Source organism: Phyllobates terribilis, unplaced genomic scaffold (assembly GCF_046119375.1).
Source record: "Phyllobates terribilis strain yellow unplaced genomic scaffold, ASM4611937v1 Scaffold_5__5_contigs__length_657084704, whole genome shotgun sequence".
Classification (NCBI taxonomy): domain Eukaryota; kingdom Metazoa; phylum Chordata; class Amphibia; order Anura; family Dendrobatidae; genus Phyllobates; species Phyllobates terribilis.
The window spans coordinates 134,380,431-134,398,572 of NW_027362765.1; the positions used below are offsets into that span (position 1 = coordinate 134,380,431).

Genomic DNA, 18,142 nt, shown 5'->3' on the forward strand with positions numbered 1-18,142 from the left:
CTGCTCCTCATGTCACTAGCCTTTCGGCTGTCACACACTTCTTTTTACTTAAACGGGTTATCCAGGTTTGTGATGAAAGTTTGCACACTGCGACGAGAACAGGAGGTCATGTGACAGCAAGTATCCGATATACATATTTCCGGCTGCATCACGACTAGACATACAAGTGAATTGAGTGAAGCCGTGAACATCTAGTCGGAATGTGACCAGATGTATGTGTACTCCGGTCACATGAAGCTCACCCTTGTCCCCGGAACTGGAGAATCCTGACTGCAGACTTTCATCACAAACCTGGACAACCCCTTTAAGACCTTCATACACATTAAATAAAAGTTGACCAAACTCATCGATTTTGGCACGATCTGCTGACAGTCTAATGTGTATGGTGGGCTGCAGACTCTTCCCTGACAGATTATGTCAAGAGAGAGAAGGATGCAACTAGTTCAATTTCAGCAGTGGATCTTTTGTTCAGCAGGGTGATAAGCCTCTGATAGAGGAGTCTGGCAGCGGCTCTCTCATAGGAAACACAAGAGCACTCGACAGAGTAGAGCGTGCCTGTGTATCGGAAATCCAGGACAGATAGCTGTCGGCTGAACAATCTGCATGATCAGCTTTAAGGCTATGCTCATACATTGCGTTTTTGCTTCATTTTTTTACTGCTTGTTCATGTAAATTAAGAGCTGCATTTTACAATCCATCAAAAGCTATGAGATTTCAGAAACCTAATGCACACACATTCTTTTATTTTCCTGATTAAATTGCAAAACTGCAGCATGTCACTTCTTTCAGCGTTTTTTCACCCATAGAAAGTAAGTGCAAAAACGCAGATATCAGGTTTTGCTGCGTTTTTGGTGCAGAAAACTCAGGAACAACAGGGACTAAACTGTATCAGCATGCACAAGCGACAAGTGTACCTGAAAAACGCAGCAAAAGCCACAGCAAAACCTGCTTTTTTTAAGCAGCTTCTTTACTGTAAACTGCAGATTTTGCCTGCAGAAAAAAATGAAGCAAAGACACAACATGTGAACATAGCCTAATTAGAGTCTGATGTGCAAGATTTGGACTGGTCCCCCCCATCCTGTGAACAAGCCATAACCCTAACAGGCTACTTAAGGTCTGAAACCTTGGTCAATATTATCTAAGCACACACAAATCTCCAAGGGTGCCCAAAGATTTGCATTGGCCTATTTTCCTTTTTGTAATTTTTAAAATGTAAAAAATCACAATATACAGTGGGTATGGAAAGTATTCAGACCCCTTTAAATTTTTCACTTTTTGTTTCATTCCAGCCATTTGGTAAATTCTAAAAAGTTCATTTTTTTCTCATTAAAGTACACTCTGCACCCCATCTTAACTGAAAAAAACAGAAATGTAGAAATTTTTGCAAATTTATTTAAAAAGAAAAACTGAAATATTACAAGGTCATACGTATTCAGACCCTTTGCTCAGACATTCATATTTAAGTCACATGCTGTCCATTTCCTTGTGCTCCTCCTTCAGATGGTTCTACTCCTTCATTGGAGTCCAGCTGTGTTTAATTAAACTGATAGGATTTGATTTGGAAAGGCACACACCTGTCTATATAAGACCTCACAGCTCACAGTGCATGTCAGACCAAATGAGAATCAGGAGCTCAAAGGAACTGCCCAAGGAGCTCAGAGACAGAATTGTGGCAAGTCACAGATCTGGCCAAGCTTACAAAAGAATTTCTGCATTACTCAAGGTTCCTAAGAGCACAGTGGGCTCCATAATCCTTAAATGGAAGAAGTTTGGGACCATCAGAAGTCTTCCTAGGCCTGGCCATCCAGCCAAACTGAGCAATCGTGGGAGAAGAGCCTTGGTGAGAGAGGTAAAAAAGAACCCCAAGATCACTGTGGCTGAGCTCCAGAGATGCAGTAGGGAGATGGGAGAAAGTTCCACAAAGTCAACTATCACTGCAGCCCTCCACCTGTCAGGCCTTTATGGAAGAGTGGCCCGACTGAAGCCTCTCCTCAGTGCAAGACATATGAAAGCCCGCATAGAGTTTGCTCAAAAACATATGAAGGACTCCCAGACTATGAGAAATAAGATTCTCTGGTCTGATGAGATGAAGATAGAACTTTTTGGTAATAATTCTAAGCGGTATGTGTGGAGAAAACCAGGCACTGCTCATCACCTGCACAATACAATCCCAACAGTGAAACATGGTGGTGGCAGCATCATGCTATGGGGTGTTTTTCAGCTGCAGGGACAGGACGACTGGTTGCAATTGAAGGAAACATGAATGCGGCCAAGTACAGAGATATCCTGGATGAAAACCTCTTCCAGAGTGCTCTGGACCTCAGACTTGGCCGAAGGTTCACCTTCCAAGAAGACAATTGTAGCACCCTGAGGATTCGGCTGCTACAGGGGTATTACACCTCAAGCCAGAGGTGTGGTATTCCACTCCCGGGTAAGGATGGAGTGTGGAACTGAGCTCAGTAGGCTGCATGCACTACATACATCCCATTTCCGGGGGACAGACCAATGGTACTCCCACTAGAGAAATGTGCAGGTACGACAGCGTCTGTCCCTGGCTGGAGTGGGAGGGGGGTGGAACATCCCAGTAGTGTAGGGGCAGATAGGGGGAGCAGTCTGGGTAATGCTAGGAGCTCATTGGGTGCTGGTCACCTGAGCTCACACATAGAGGGAGTATATAAGGTGGGAACCATCTTAGAACAGGGTCTTTTGTAGAGGTTTGGTCCGACAAGCAGAGCAGCTCAGCCAGCTCCAAGGCCAAGAGAGTGAGAGAGAGGAGAAAAGAAGGACCCAGAGGGGGAGAAGAGGGAACTCCAAGAACCCAAAACTAGACCAGAGGGTGAAGAGTTGGCACAAGGGTACCGGATCCCAAGCTGGTGGAGGGCACTAATCCTTAGCCAGAGCCCGGAGGTCGTGGGCAGGATCTGCCACGACCACCCACTAAATCCACCCGGAAGGCAAACCAAGAATAGGGTCAGGGAACCCAGAGACAAGGGTTTTACCAACAAGAGGCCCGAGGGAGCCGGACTTAGGTGGATCCCTGGTGGGGAAGGCCAGAGAGAAGGACAAGTCAGAAAGGGAGCTCAGGAACACGCTCCAGAATCACCTGGGGGTTGGCCGAGTCCAGGACCTGGTGGACGCAGCACGGCTCGGGCGGTCACTCAAGGCCGGAGTGACCAACACAAAAGCAGTAAGTAAAAACCCTGAACTGCACAGCCCGACTCTGAGTTTCATTACCATCCTCACTGCACCTCCACAACCACCATCCTCTGCAACTGACCCCCTGAGGCTATACCCCTCCCGTTGGGGGTTATACTACCTGAGCTGCACACACACCACCAGCCTCAGCGGACCCTGCTGCAGCGGCGGCCGTAGTGACCGCAAATCAACGGGTGGCGTAGTCGACACTAAAGAACATCCAGTAACATCTGTAGGACTGCCACACACTGAGCTTGACACCCTGGGCACGAACCGGGTCACCGCCACTCGGAGACTACAACCCCCATCTGATCCGGCTCCGGGTATCCCCCAAACAACACTGGCCCAGGGGGCGCGTCACAATAACCCTAAGCACACAGTTAAAATAACAAAGGAGTGACTTCAGAACAACTCTGTGACCATTCTTGACTGGCCCAGCCAGAGCCCTGACCTAAACCCAATTGAGCATCTCTGGAGAGACCTGACAAGGGCTGTCCACCAACGTTCACCATCCAACCTGACGGAACTGGAGAGGATCTGCAAGGAAGAATGGCAGAGGATCCCCAAATACAGGTGTGAAAAACTTGTTGCATCATTCCCAAGAAGACTCATGGCTGTACTAGCTCAAAAGGGTGCTTCTACTTAATACTGAGCAAAGGGTCTGAATACTTATGACCATGTGATATTTCAGTTTTTCTTTTTTAATAAATATGCAAAAATTTCTACATTTCTTTTTTTTTTCAGTCAAGATGGGGTGCAAAGTGTACTTTAATGAGAAAAAAAATGAACTTTTTAAAATTTACCAAATGGCTGCAATGAAACAGAGTGAAAAATTTAAAGGGGTCTGAATACTTTCCGTACCCACTGTATATACATATTTTGCCTACAATACAAAGGAAATGTGTCATCTTTAACTTTAGCCCTTTCAGAGATCAATTCATCTTCAACTTTCTTAACCATTCACAATAATAGTAATTTTGACAAGGGGTGCCCAAACTTTTACATGCTACTGTATATATGTGGCACCCCAGGGGTCCGGTTGCCACAGTGGCATTGCCTCCCTCAAAAGAGGTAATGCCATGCCTGGAAGCAAGCAGGGGTCCCCTAGTCAGGTTTTGCTAAGCATGTAACACTTTCCAGGCTCCAGACCAGCAAGGGGAGTCCCTCCCCTTGGCAACTGGGATCTGGGGGCGGTGTTAGTTAGTCTTAGTGTGAGGAGTTGAAGCGAGGACGTCGAAGAGAGAGGAGCTGGGGACAGGAGCTGCGCGGCAGCTCACCCTAGAAGTACCGCACAGAAGAACCGGACACCGGAGTCCGAGGCTGTGGGGCACCGAAGGCCCAGCAGTAGATTGCAGGTCTCCTGGCCCCATCAGATGCCCGGAGGCTCAGCAGCACCGCAGGGTCCAGCACTGCCACGTGGGAGCGACGCGCCAGCAAGGCCCGAGCTGCCTGCCATACGGGTGAGCACAGAAACATTGCACTCAGGAACGAGGGCCACCGCACAGCTACAAGCAGCAGGGCCAAAGAGTTTAGTGGAAAGGGAAGGCCTCCAACTTTACCTGGTAAGGAGGATTCTTTACTTGCTTCCAGGCTGCCCGGACTTCCACTTCTAGCCAGTACCCTAGTCCCGGCTTGTCTAATCAGCACCAGTAAAGACCCTGGGACTGCACTTCCTTGTCTCAGTGTTTCTTGCTGCATCATCAACCCCTGCACTACAACGCCCAGCACAACCTGCAACATCATCTACACTGCCCTGGAGCTAGCTCTTCCTGTGGAGAGCCACACCATCGCTGCTGCAGTAACATCAGCTTCAGAGGACCTGCTCCGCAGCGGCGGCTCCCTACAGCCGCATTCCACAGGTGGCGTCACGAACTCTATAAAAACTCTATAAATCCCCTATACATAACCCCTCCTTTTATTGACCGCCCTGGGTCACGGACCGGGTCACCGCCACTGTGAAATTCCCCAGCCTCCACCGGCCCGGCACCGGGTACCCCACGGCCCAGGGGGCGCGTCAACTATATGTCCCTCATCATGGTATATATGTCCACCATCCTGGACCCATCCTGGTATATATCCTCCATCCTGGTATATGTTATTGATCCTGGGCCGCATCCTGATATATATCCCCCATCCTGCTATATGTCCCTTATCCTGGGTCCCATACTGATATATCCCCCAAACTGGTATATGTCCCTTATTCTGGGCCCCATCCTGATATATCCCCCATCCTGATGTATGTCCCTTATCCTGGACCCCATCTTGATATATCCCCCAACCTGGTATATGCTCCTTATCCTGGGCCCCATCCTGGTATATGTCCCTTATCCTGGGCCCCATCCTCATATATCCCCCATCCTGGTATATGTCCCTTATCCTGGGCCCCATCCTGATATATATATCACCATCCTGGTATATGTCTCTTCTCCTGGGCCCCATCCTGGTATATGTCCTTTATCCAGGACTCCATCCTGGTTCCTCCTCCTGGTATATATGTCCCTTACCCTGGGCCCCATCCTGGTATATATATATATCCCCCATCTTGGTATAAGTTCCCCGTTCTGCCCCTGTTCTTTAATGTATAGAAAAAAAACAAATTATACTCACCTTCCCTCCGCTCCCCTGTCGTGCGGCGTCCTTTTCTGAAGCAGCTGACTTCAGCGTGCAAATGTCAGGAGCACATGATGTCACTGCCATGTGCCCCCAGCCACGTGTATGCCGACGTCAGCTGCTGGCCTCTGATTGGCTGGCAGCGTGTATTGCCATGCATGGACCCAGTGAGTCTGTGCGCCTCACTATACTTCAGCTGAATGTGCGTCCGAGGAGCTGTTGTGTTTGATGGCACTGGCGGGCCTCTCACCTGCCGGGCTCGGTTGCGGTGCTATATATCCAGTATACAGAGCCGGCTTCCCAGTGAGAGCCAGTAAAAGTCTCTGAATGGCTCTCACTAAGAGCAAAAAGTTGTTGTTCCGCGAAACCTTGCTTACCCAGCGATTTCATTGGCTGGCTGCAGTTAGGTAAGATTTCGGCCATGTGTGGGCACTGCACGGTTTCATCATAAATCTGTGCTCATCTGGGGTGAACACATGTTTAAAAGGGATCCATTTGGGATCCAAAAGACACTTTCTTTTTGCTGAGTGAAGCCAAGTGATCCAGATCACCTAAAAGAGCCGGACTGCCCATCACCACTGTACAATTCAGCGCTCAGGTGTCCTGTGCAAAACAGTCACAGACCATCCCAGAAGGCGTCTATTCCTTCCCCACACGTCATAGGGAAGAAGCTGAGCTCATCCTAGGGACACTTCCTATCGGCTGACACCTTTTTATTCTTCATGTTTATTGTTCACTTCTGCTGTCACTCATTCAGGAATCCCCGCAGCCTCTTTTCTCATGGCCCCCTGTAATAGCACAGTTTATCTATAAATGGCTGCTGTTCAAAGAAATCAGACTGATCACAGACCAGGTAAAAGGTGGCGTAAACTGGACCTAAACTCAGGTGACGTACAATAAGTACATCCTCTGTCCTCCAGATATAATCTGCACACAAAGTTGAGTCCAATTTTGAGTGAAAGCCATTATTATATTCGTCCAAGAATTCAAATCACTAATATTCAAATCTATGTAAATCCAGCAGGTAATACTGAAAGATTTCAGTTGCAGAATTGTGAATGCTGCTCTGAAGTATAACGTATGCTGTAACTCGATATTAGTAGAAGATAAGTAACATTTTTTGTCTTGAATTGATCCGGTGTTACAGTCTGTATATTACCCTTTGCTGCACTTACAATCCAGTTGTTTTTGACAGAAGCACCATTAACTGCTTAGTTGACCTTCTATAACACAGGGGGACATTCGTTTTTCTGACATCAAATTACTGAAAAGATCCTGGTGTAAATATGACATTTCCCAAGAGGCAAATCACCAGATCAAAGTCTGTTCAAGCAATAAACAGCAGAGAGTTCTCAGAGATTTCAGCTCTAAACCCTGCAAATTTTTTGACTACAGTTTTGAAGAATAATACAAGTTCTATGTCTAGATCAATATAGGGTAAATAATATTAATGTATGTACACAGTGACTCCGCCAGCATAGTGAGCACAGCTCTGGGGTACAGAACAGGATATAACTCAGGATCAGTTAAGGATAAGTAATGTAATGTATAAACACAGTGACTCCACCAGCAGAATAGTGAGTGCAGCTCTGGAGTATAATACGGGATGTAACTCAGGATCAGTACAGGATAAGTAATGTAATGTATGTACACAGTGACTCCACCAGCAGAATAGTGAGTGCAGATCTGGAGTATAATACAGGATGTAACTCAGAATCAGTACAGAATAAGTAATGTAATGTATGTACTGTACATAGTGACTCAACCAGCAGAATAGTGAGCGCAGCTCGAAAAGATAATACAGGAGGTAACTCAGAATTAATACAATATAAGTAATGTAATACATTTACAAAATGACTCAACTTTCCATGTAGATTATATATGTATGTATGTATGCATGTACAGTACAGACAAAAAGTTTGGACACACCTTCTCATTTAAAGATTTTTCTGTATTTTCATGACTATGAAAATTGTACATTCACACTGAAGGCCTCAAAACTATGAATTAACACATGTGGAATTATAAACTTAGCAAAAAAGTGTAAAACAACTGAAAATATGTCTTATATTCTAGGATCTTCAAAGTAGCCACCTTTTGCTTTGATGACTGCTTTGCACACTCTTGGCATTCTCTTGATGAGCTTCAAGTGGTAGTTATCAGAAATGGTTTTCACTTCACAGGTGTGCCCTGTCAGGTTTAATAAGTGGGATTTCTTGCCTTATAAATGGGGTTGGGACCATCAGTTGTGTTGTGCAGAAGTCTGGTGGATACACAGCTGATAGTCCTTCTGAATAGACTGTTAGAATTTGTATTATGGCAAGAAAAAAGCAGCTAAGTAAAGAAAAATAAGTGGCCATCATTACTTTAAGAAATGAAGGTCAGTCAGTCCGAAAAATTGGGAAAACTTTGAAAGTGTCCCCAAGTGCAGTTGCAAAAACCATCAAGCGCTACAAAGAAACTGGCTCACATGAGGACCGCCCCAGGAAAGGAAGACCAAGAGTCACCTCTGCTTCTGAGGATAAGTTTATCCGAGTCACCAGCCTCAGAAATCGCAAGTTAACAGCAGCTCAGATTAGAGACCAGGTCAATGCCACACAGAGTTCTAGCAGCAGACACATCTCTACAACAAATATTAAGAGGAGACTTTGTGCAGCAGGCCTTCATGGTAAAATAGCTGCTAGGAACCCACTGCTAAGGACAGGCAACAAGCAGAAGAGACTTGTTTGGGTTAAAGAACACAAGGAATGGACATTAGACCAGTGGAAATCTGTGCTTTGGTCTGATGAGTCCAAATTTGAGATCTTTGGTTCCAACCACCGTGTCTTTGTGCGACGCAGAAAAGGTGAACGGATGGACTCTACATGCCTGGTTCCCACCGTGAAGCATGGAGGAGGAGGTGTGATGGTGCTTTGCTGGTGACACTGTTGGGGATTTATTAAAAATTGAAGGCATACTGAACCAGTATGGCTACCACAGCATCTTGCAGCGGCATGCTATTCCATCCGGTTTGCGTTTAGTTGGACCATCATTTATTTTTCAACAGGACAATGACCCCAAACACACCTCCAGGCTGTGTAAGGGCTATTTGACCATGAAGGAGAGTGATGGGGTGCTATGCCAGATGACCTGGCCTCCACGTCACCAGACCTGAACCTAATCGAGATGGTTTGGGGTGAGCTGGACCGCAGAGTGAAGGCAAAAGGGCCAACAAGTGCTAAGCATCTCTGGGAACTCCTTCAAGATTGTTGGAAGACCATTTCCGGTGACTACCTCTTGAAGCTCATCAAGAGAATGCCAAGAGTGTGCAAAGCAGTCATCAAAGCAAGGTGGCTACTTTGAAGAACCTAGAATATAAGACCTATTTTCAGTTGTTTCACACTTTTTTGTTAAGTAAATAATTCCACATGTGTTAATTCATAGTCTTGATGCCTTCAGTGTGAATATACAATTTTCATAGTCATGAAAATGCAGAAAAATCTTTAAATGAGAAGGTGTGTCCAAACTTTTGGTCTATACTGTATGTGTGGCACCCCAGGGGTCTGGTCTCCACAGTAATAGCAATGTTATGTCTGAGAGCAGGTGGGAGGTCTCTTGGTCAGGAATCCTATGCATGCCACACCTCCTGCCCAGTCCTGGGAGGGGAAGAACTTCCCCTATATAAAACTGGGGCTGAGGCAGGGTTAGAAGAGAAGAGAAGAGTTGAGAAGAAGAGAAGCAGCATAGGAAAGAAAGATCAGGAGCTCTGTGGGAGCAGGCAAAAGGGAATCAGGGGCTGGCAGCTGAAGAGCTCGCCCTGATTGAAGAGTTACTACCGGACCCGGAGTCCGAGGCTGTGGGGATTAACCCAGACCCAGCAGCAGAAACCGCCCGGCAGGGGATTTCAGGTCCTCTGGCCAAGAAACCCGAAGGCACGGTCGCACGCGTGGGACCAGCACCGCCGTCGTGGAGCGGAAGCCACTAGAAGGCCCCGAGTCACCGGCCATACGGGTGAGCACCACACGGTACACTCAGGGACGTGGGCTACTTTTACCCGCCTCTAGCAAGGTAGTCAGAAGAGTACGATTAGTTGGGGAGGCCTACAACTCCGCCTGGCCAAGGGGGATCCCATCTGCTCAAGGACTGACCAGGCCCCGACCGCTAGCCAGTACTTCGGGAGGGTCTATCTTTGTCACCAGTAAAGACCCTGAACTACACCGCATCGTCTCTGAGTGGTTCCTGCTACCCCCATCATCCACGTCGGCTGCCCTGAGGCCATACCCCTCCCGTTGGGGGTTATACCATCTACGCTGCACTATCCTACCACCGGCCTCAGCGGTCTGCCCTGCAGCGGCAGCTCCATAGCTGCATTCAACGGGTGGCGTAGTCGTCCTACATCTACTGCTAATATACCGCCACTTAGTTTGACTCCCTGGGCACGGACCGGGTCACCGCCACGAGACTACTACACCTATCAGATCCGGCTCCGGGTAGGCTCCCGCGTGCGCAACGCTACTCAGCACAGGCCCAGGGGTGCGTCAGTTTTTGGCGTAGTCGGCAGGATTTCGTGCCCGCAACCACCGGGTACTGCGTGCCTGAAAAAGACTGTTCAAACTTACCAGTGGTGAAGATTCCCGCCATCCGGCGCCATCTTCAGCCTTCTTCCCGCCATCGGTGAAGATTCCCGCCATCCGGCGCCATTTTCAGCCTTCTTCCCGCCTTCCGTGGAGTTTTCCCGCCGTTGGACGCCATCTTGAAGACGCCGCGCGGGAAGAAGAGGGGCGTGGACTCCAAAAGCGCGCGAGAACTGAAGCCCCGCCTCACGTCCAGACGTCGCGTAAGGTCCTGGAAGGAGCCCAGCAGACGCTGACGTCACAGGAGCGCGACGGAAAGTCCTCAACCCTGACGATCCACTGCGGAGCCGCGGCCTACGGAAGAGGATCATCGCAAGGTAGGCCACGGTCCACTAGGGGGGAGAAAGATGTCGGATACGGAGGAGAGCTTCACTGCCTCAACCCCCGCCAGCGCCACCGCTGCTGCAGTCATGCCTTTCACCATGCCCTATATCCCGGGAGCAGCCTGGCTACCCCAGTACTCAGGGGAGTCACATACCCTGAATGACTTTAAAGAAAAGCTGGATAGCCTCTTCCAGGTGTACCCCCTCACAGAGGAGCAAAAAGTGAGCATCCTGGTGGCCCAACTAACCGGGGCAGCCCAAAGGGAGGTAAAGTCCTGGCCACCTGGGAGGAAGACTGTCGCGGGGATACTAACCCGGCTGAGGGACACCTTTGATACCCGCACCTCAGCCGAGATTAAGCTTAGATTCTATGGGTGCAAGCAGCGAGCACATGAGAGTATAAGGGACTATGCACTAAACCTACAAGAGGCCCTGAGAGCCATTAAGCAGACCGACCCTGACGGCGTGGGAAACGAGGACAGGCTGTTGACCGAACAATTTATAGAGGGACTATATTGCAATGCCCACCGAACCCAGTTGCGGGCAATGGCCTTACAGGATCCTCATCTGGACTTTGCACAGTTCAAGGACAGAGCCATCCGGGTGCTCCGAGAACCGACACCGGGTGGCGTTGTGACCCACAGGCGCCCAGCTATCACTTACCACCAGGAGGCGGCGCCCTTGTCGGCAGGGCCTGTGGGGGCTGATGCGCAGGCTTTGAACAATGACCCGGCTCCAGACCTGCACCATCAGGTCCAAGAGCTAGCTAAAAGCGTTGCTGCGCTAACCCGAACTGTGCAGTCTTTACAGGTTTCCACTCCAGGGAAGATCCAGCTGGCATCCGGACCGGAGGACATCCCGTGGCGTCGACCAAGGAGGACCCCACCGGCCAGAGGAAGACCCAACGACCGATACAACGAGGACGGACAACCCATCTGCCGCCGCTGCAATCAACCCGGACATATGGCAAGGTACTGTCCTTTAAACTGGCACAACCTGGGGTAGAGGGCCAACCCCCAGGAAAAAGATCACCAGGCCCATCGAGCTGGCGCGACAAATTTGTGGGAGGACGTCCAGTCTTGCCTGTGGTACTGGATGGCATCCCTATGAGTGCCCTACTGGACACCGGGTCACAGGTCACCACCATCCCGTACGTGCTCTTCAAGCAGTACTGGAATGACTCGGATATAACCCGCTATCCAGACGACGACTTGAGTATCATCGCCAGTAATGGTCAGCCCGTGCCACAGATCGGATTTAAAGAAATGACCATTAAAATCGGTAGAGTCGAACTGGCAGCACAGGGACTGATCATTGTAGACATTGACAAGCGCGAGAGTCACCCAAAGATAACTCTAGGAACTAATGTGATTGAAAATTGTCTTGCAGAGGTGATTTTCATTTTACAGCAGGTTGCCAAGAACGCCAGCTCCGGCCAGCAGCGAGTGCTCCAGAAAGAGATCCGGGCACTGATGCGACGGCAACAAGTGGAACTCTCCGGCGGTGAGATTGGTAGCGTAAGAATGTGTGACCCTTTCCCTATTGCCATACCCCCGAAAAGTGAAATGATGATTTGGTGCCGGGCAGCTATTGGTCTGAGAGGTAGAGATTACCAGGCCATGGTAGAGCCAGTCTACTCAGACAGTAGGCCCACCATTTTGACAGCCCGGGGGGTAGTTGATGTACGCCATGGGAGGGTACCCGTTCGCATAATAAATATCGGGAAAAGGGAAGTATACCTGCCCCGGTATGCTACGCTAGCCAAATTATATACTATCAACCAAAATTCTATACAGTCTGTGGAACCCTTGCCTCCATCTCACCCGGAGGAAGGTAACGGCTCTACGAAAATAATGGAGGATTGGTGTCAGCAACTACATTTGGGTACTGACTCCACTCCCTCCCACCAGAAACAGGGAGTCTACCGGGTGGTTCAAGAGTACGAGAGAGTGTTTAGTAAACACCCGTTAGACTTCGGGCGAGTCAAGGGGGTAGAACACCACATCCCCACGGGAGACCATCCTCCCATAAAAGAGAGGTATCGACCCGTACCCCCTGCACACTACCAACACGCCAAGGGGATGCTTAGAGACATGAAGGAGGCTGGGGTAATCAGGGATAGCTGTAGCCCCTGGGCAGCTCCACTAGTCTTAGTCAAAAAGAAAGACAACACCATGAGAATGTGTGTAGATTACCGGAAAATTAACCGTATCACACACAAAGATGCGTACCCCTTACCAAGAATAGAGGAGTCTTTGGCTGCTTTAAAATCTGCTAACTTCTTCTCCACCTTGGATCTCACTAGCGGGTACTGGCAGGTTCCTGTAGCAGAGGCGGACCGGGAGAAGACCGCATTCACCACCCCGATGGGACTTAGCGAGTTTACCTGCATGCCGTTTGGACTCTGCAACGCACCAGGAACCTTCCAGCGACTGATGGAGTGCTGTCTGGGACACCGGAACTTTGAGACGGTCCTGTTATACCTGGACGATGTCATCGTCTACTCCAAGACCTACGAGGACCACCTGAAACACCTGGCGGAAGTGTTCGAAGCTCTGGCAAGTTCCGGCCTAAAGGTGAAACCCTCCAAGTGTCACCTCCTGAAGCCAAAGGTGCAGTACCTGGGACACGTGGTGAGTGCTGACGGAGTGGCTCCCGACCCTGATAAGATCACCGCAATTAAGGAATGGCCAAGCCCCTTCAGCGTAAAGGAAGTGAGGCAGTTCCTCAGGTTGGTAGGCTACTACCGAAGGTTCATACCCGGTTTCACCAAGAAGGCAGCTCCTATGCAGGACCTCCTGATAGGCCAGTCCAGGAAGGCCAAGAACCAGAAGCCACCCTTCAGATGGGAGAAGCTGGAAGAAGAGTCCTTCCGCCAGCTGAAGATGGCCCTCACGGGGGATGAAATCCTGGCGTACCCGGATTACAGCCAGCCCTTTATCCTCTACACCGACGCCAGTAACATCGGGCTAGGAGCCGTACTGTCCCAGATCCAGCAGGGGAAAGAACGGGTAATTGCTTACGCCAGCCGAAAACTGCGACCCGCCGAAAGAAACCCTGAGAATTACAGCTCATTTAAGCTAGAGTTCCTGGCAGTGGTGTGGGCAGTCACCGAACGTTTTAAGCACTACCTTGCTGCTTCCCGGTTCACCGTGTACACGGATAACAACCCGTTGACACACCTGGACACTGCAAGACTCGATGCCCTAGAGCAGAGATGGATGGCCCGCTTGTCCAACTATGAGTTTACAATCAAATACCGGGCAGGACACTCCAATACCAACGCGGACGCCCTGTCCAGGATGCCGAACCTACCGGACGTAGGGGAAGATTCAGAGGAACTGGAAGAAGTTGAACTCCCCGCGTTCCACCGTCATGGGACTATCCAGTATTCCCACCGTGTAAGGAGTAAGCAATCCGCTACGTTCAACCCGTTACCTCATTACAACTGGGCGGAGACGCAAGACAGTGACCCTGCCGTCCGACTGGTAAAGGAGATGCTGACTCGGCCAGATGCACGCCTAGACCCAAACGCTCCGGAGGAAGCCAAGCAACTGTGGGCTGAGAAGAGTCGACTGTTCCTTTACAAGGGGAAGTTGTGCCGCAGAATGGTTAACTCCCGGACGCATGAACTAATCTGGCAAGTAGTGGTGCCAAGAAGAGACGCAGCTATGGTGATAGAGGCATACCACGACGGAGCTGGGCACTTCGGATGGAAGAAGCTGGAGTTTCTGCTGCGCGGGCGGTTCCATTGGGTAGGCATGAGAGGGACCATCGAGAGGTGGTGCAGAGACTGTGGCCCATGCAACTTAAGAAAGAGGGACCGTGCCAGCCAGAAGACTCCCCTGCGGTCCATCATCACCAGACAGCCGTTGGAACTGGTAGCCTTGGATCATGTAAAGATGACCCCAAGCAGAAGTGGCTACGTCTACGCATTAACCATCGTGGATCACTACTCCCGGTTCTTGGTTGTCGTCCCCGTCAAGGATTTAACGGCTCACACAGCAGCTAGAGCCTTCCAGCAGCACTTCTGCCGTCCGCATGGATACCTGGAGCAGGTGCTGACGGACCAGGGGCCTGCCTTTGAAGCGGAGGTCTTCCAGGAGTTCTGCACCCTGTATGGATGCCGGAAGATTAGAACAACACCCTATCACCCGCAAACTAATGGACTTTGTGAGAAAATGAACCAGGTGGTGATAGATCTCCTGAAAACATTGCCCCTGGAGGAACGCAGTCTGTGGCCTGAAAAGCTGCCCGACCTGGTGGACCTATACAACCACATCCCTGTAGGTTCCACCAACTGTACCCCGGCTTACCTAATGAGGGCAAGACCTGGTAAGCTTCCTGTTGATCTGGAGATGGGAGTCCTGACACCCGAGGACACTTCACCAGAAGCAGACTGGGACACAGAGAGGCAGCAGCAGTACCGGAAAGTACAGGAGAGCGTGGAGCGAAGTCTCTGTCAAGCTAGGGAAAGACAAGAGAAAACTTACAACCAGTATGCTCCCGCTGTTCCCCTGGTGCCCGGAGAGCAGGTCTTGAAGAGGAAAAGAAGGCTCCACAAGTTGGACGACCAGTGGGAGAAGGACCCGTACACCGTACTGCCCTCAAGCCACGACAACCCAAAGGTCTGTACAATCAGTAAAGACGGAGGGGAAACCACAGCCATTGTATCCCGGGATCACCTAAAGAAGTGTCCCGAACAGCTACGGAACCCTGAAGAGGAACAAGAGGACCCTCGACCCGTAGAGGAAAGGGAAGATATGGTTAGTACTGTGCTCGGAGACTTCCCTCGGTCTTGGACTCAAGTCAATGGTGCTGTTGTGGTACCCGTCCTCACGTTCCTCCAACCAGCATCCCAAGTGCCTACGGAGACACAGGTAGAACTGGAAGAACAGCCGGTCCAGGAGGCAGAAGACCCTACACAAGCAGACCCGGAGAATCAACCCTCTGCTTATAGTGAGCCTGCCATACCCCTAGTGAGCCAAAGAGTCCGTAGACGGCTGCCCAGTTTACCCTTGACAGCTCCTATACCCTGTAGCTCAGGACCAGTGAACCAGCTCCGTAGGTCCACTAGGGTCACTAGAGGCCAGCTGCCCATACGGTGGAGGATCTAAAATGTTCAAGCTATTTTATTAATGTTTCCCTGTTTATTGTTGCTTGTATATAATTATGTGTTTCTAGTTATTTATAGGAGTCTTTGGTGGATTTACCGGGAATCCTTTGTGTACATATGTTGGAGCGTAACCAGAAATGGACTAAAGACTGTTAAGGACTGGGGTAGGGCAGACCCCTACCTGGTTACGGCTCCCGGTCTCTTGGTGAAATGGACACCTTTGTTTTCTTCAAAGACTGCACCCGGTTGCGGACACGCCGTGACCATCATAATGTGTTTTTCTTTGTTATGCTGTTTTTGTTTATAACTTGTTATGTTACAAAAGTATGTTTAGTCCCGGAGTACTAAATTTCACTAGGGGGGAATGTGGCACCCCAGGGGTCTGGTCTCCACAGTAATAGCAATGTTATGTCTGAGAGCAGGTGGGAGGTCTCTTGGTCAGGAATCCTATGCATGCCACACCTCCTGCCCAGTCCTGGGAGGGGAAGAACTTCCCCTATATAAAACTGGGGCTGAGGCAGGGTTAGAAGAGAAGAGAAGAGTTGAGAAGAAGAGAAGCAGCATAGGAAAGAAAGATCAGGAGCTCTGTGGGAGCAGGCAAAAGGGAATCAGGGGCTGGCAGCTGAAGAGCTCGCCCTGATTGAAGAGTTACTACCGGACCCGGAGTCCGAGGCTGTGGGGATTAACCCAGACCAGCAGCAGAAACCGCCCGGCAGGGGATTTCAGGTCCTCTGGCCAAGAAACCCGAAGGCACGGTCGCACGCGTGGGACCAGCACCGCCGTCGTGGAGCGGAAGCCACTAGAAGGCCCCGAGTCACCGGCCATACGGGTGAGCACCACACGGTACACTCAGGGACGTGGGCTACTTTTACCCGCCTCTAGCAAGGTAGCCAGAAGAGTACGATTAGTTGGGGAGGCCTACAACTCCGCCTGGCCAAGGGGGATCCCATCTGCTCAAGGACTGACCAGGCCCCGACCGCTAGCCAGTACTCCGGGAGGGTCTATCTTTGTCACCAGTAAAGACCCTGAACTACACCGCATCGTCTCTGAGTGGTTCCTGCTACCCCCATCATCCACGTCGGCTGCCCTGAGGCCATACCCCTCCCGTTGGGGGTTATACCATCTACGCTGCACTATCCTACCACCGGCCTCAGCGGTCTGCCCTGCAGCGGCAGCTCCATAGCTGCATTCAACGGGTGGCGTAGTCGTCCTACATCTACTGCTAATATACTGCCACTCAGCTTGACTCCCTGGGCACGGACCGGGTCACCGCCACGAGACTACTACACCTATCAGATCCGGCTCCGGGTAGGCTCCCGCGTGCGCAACGCTACTCAGCACAGGCCCAGGGGTGCGTCATATGTACATATCTATAGATATATACACTGCACAGTTTTCTAAAAATCACCACCTCTACATGTCTGACAGCCATTTCATTCCAGTGTCAGTTGAATTCCAACCACAGTCCACCTCATTCTACTTAATGTGCTTCTGATTAGGTGATCACCTGAACCAAATCTTATGTAATGAGGGAAAGTATAAAAAACACTGCTGTGGTCTTCACAATCCTCTTGCAATAGGACAAGCTGGATGGCAAAACAAGTGCTGGGAATACCCCAAAAGTAATTTTAATGAAAAATTAACTTTTAACCATGCCAAAGGAGTTGAAAAAAAAAGTTTTGAGTGAGGAAAAGAAGGGCTCTCAATTCTGGCTTTACTAGCAGAGTGATACAGTGAGCGTCATGTTGCTTCCATCCTTAAAATTTCGAAGACGGCAGTCCATTACAACAAGGTCAAGCAGCAGACATTGGGGACAACAAAGCTACAGACCGGCAGAGGGCGAAAGCGACTCTCCACTGACCGGGTCACTCAGCAACCGCAGGATGACATCAAGTGACCTACAAAAGGAATGGCAAATGGCAGCTGGGGTGAAGTGCACGGCAAGAACAGTTCATAACAGGCTCCTAGAGGCAGGCCTCAAGTCATGTAAAGCTGGAATAACCTTTCATCAATGAGAAGCAAAGGAGAGCCAGGCTGACGTTTGCCAAAGACCATAAGGACTGGACCATAGAGGACTGGAGTAAGGTAATCTTCTCTGATGAATCTAATTTTCAGCTTTGCTCAATACCTGGTCCTCTAATGGTTAGACAGAGACCTGGAGAGGCGTACAAGCCACAGTGTCATGCACCCACTGTGAAATTTGGAGGAGGATCAGTGATGATCTGGGGATGCTTCAGCAAGGCTGGAATTGGGCAGGTTAATCTTTGCGAAGAACGTATGAATCA

General features: G+C 49.9%; 1 protein-coding gene across 3 annotated transcripts in view; it reads right to left on the bottom strand.

Moving 5' to 3' along the window:
- LOC141272369 (cadherin-like protein 26) overlaps nt 1–18,142 on the bottom strand; it is a 158,599-nt gene that overhangs the window by 123,077 nt on the left and 17,380 nt on the right. The window lies entirely within an intron of this gene.